Source organism: Halichoerus grypus, chromosome X (genome assembly GCF_964656455.1).
Source record: "Halichoerus grypus chromosome X, mHalGry1.hap1.1, whole genome shotgun sequence".
Taxonomy (NCBI): domain Eukaryota; kingdom Metazoa; phylum Chordata; class Mammalia; order Carnivora; family Phocidae; genus Halichoerus; species Halichoerus grypus.
Window position 1 is genome coordinate 122,830,067 of NC_135727.1, and position 1,819 is coordinate 122,831,885.

General features: G+C 55.1%; 1 pseudogene; it reads left to right on the top strand.

Annotated features, from left to right (window-relative positions):
* Positions 1-599: 599 nt before the first annotated feature.
* Positions 600-1,819, top strand: LOC118522244 (protein arginine N-methyltransferase 1 pseudogene; annotated as a pseudogene).

Here is a 1,819-nt window from a genome sequence, read left to right on the forward strand (position 1 = left end):
TCCAGAACCATCTACCTTAGAAGACAGAATGAGGGTGACCAAGCATACTGGTTTGCTCAGGACTGAGGGGCTTCCTGGAACGCGGGGCTTCCGGTGCTAAAATTGAGAAAGTTCCCGGCCAGACAACACAAGTGGTTCACCTGATGGGTACGTAACCGTCTTGGCCTCTTTGGAACCACAACCTTTAGTTACTAGCTATTCCCACGAAATCTAGAATAGAGAGCATAGCCTCTGAAGACTATAAAACCCCCTATTAAAGGGGACTTCAGCAATCATCTACCCTCTCATTTTTGCAGAGATACTCAGACTCAGAGTGGTGTAGACATTTTCCCAAGGTCACACAGCTTGCTAGTGGTATATCAGGAACCAGACTCTAGATTGCCACACTCCTGATTTAGGACACTGTCCACGGCATGCCATCTTTCGCTCTCCCAGTCTCTTTTTATCGCTCTTTTAAAATGTAAATGGAAAAATAAAAGAAAATGTAAAATGGTTTCTGCTGGTTTTTCTTTTGATCGTGGGACTCTGCCATTAGAACAGTGTAAACCGGGGCAGGGGCGGCAGGGGGGGCGGACGGCGAGGAGTAGGTGCGGGTGAGGATGGTGGTAGCGGAGGCCACGAACTGCATCATGGAGGTCTCCCGTGGCCGGGCAGAAAGCAGCGAGAAGCCTGAGGCCGAGGACACAACGTCCAAGATGACTACTTTATTCCTATGCTCACTTCGGCATTCACGAGGAGATGCCGAAAGATAAGGTGTGCGCCCTCAGATACCGGAACTCCGTGTTTCACAGCCCGCACCTCTTCAAGGACAAGGTGGTGCCGATGTGGGCTCAGGCACAGGGATCCTCTGCATGTTGGCTGCCAAGGCTGGAGCCCGCAAGGTCACTGGGATCAAGTGTCCCAGTATCTCTGATTCTGCGGTGAAGATTGCTGAAGCCAGCAAATTAGACCACGTGGTGACCATCATCAAGGGGAAGGGGAAGGAGGTAGAGCGTCCGTGGAGAACGTAGACATCAGCATCAGCAAGTGGATGGGCTATTGCCTCTCCGATGGGTCAATGCTCAACACCGTGCTCTGTGCCCGTGACAAGTGGTTGGCACCTGATGGCCCCATCTTCCTAGACCGAGCCACGTGGTACGCGACCGCCATTGAAGACTGGCGGTACAAAGATGACAAGAGCCACTGGTGGGAGAATGTATATGGCTTCCACGCGTCTTGCATCAAAGACGTGGCCATCAAGGAGCCCCTGGTGGATGTGGTGGACCCCATGTAGCTGCTCACCAACACCTGCCTCATAAAGGAGGTGGACATCTACACGGTCAAGGTGGAAGACCCGACCTCCACCTCCCCCTTCTGCCTGCAAGATGCACGCCGTCATTCCGCATCTTGCAGGGGCTGCAGCAAGAGCACCGGCTTCTCCCCCCGCCCCGAGCCCCCCCGCCCCCGACACGCTCCTGAAGCGGACTGTGTTCTGCGCGGAGGACCACCTGACAGCGAAGACAGGCGAGGAGATCTTTGACACCATTGGCATGGGGCCCAGTGCCGAGAATAATCACGACCCGGTCTTCACGGGCCAGCTGTGTGAGCTGTTCCACTCCACCGACTACGGGACGCGCCGAGGGGGCACCGGCTTCTCCCACCCCGGCCGGGCTGGCCCTGCGTGGGCCCGGGGGCTCCCCCTTCCTCTCCTTCCCTCCTTCAGAAGGGGTCCTAGGGGCCTGGGCTGGGGAGAGCACAACGTGAATGTGTTTTCTCTAACTGACATTCTCTTTGGGTTGCATTTACACCAATGAATCCTCAGCTGGGGATAAAAAAAAAA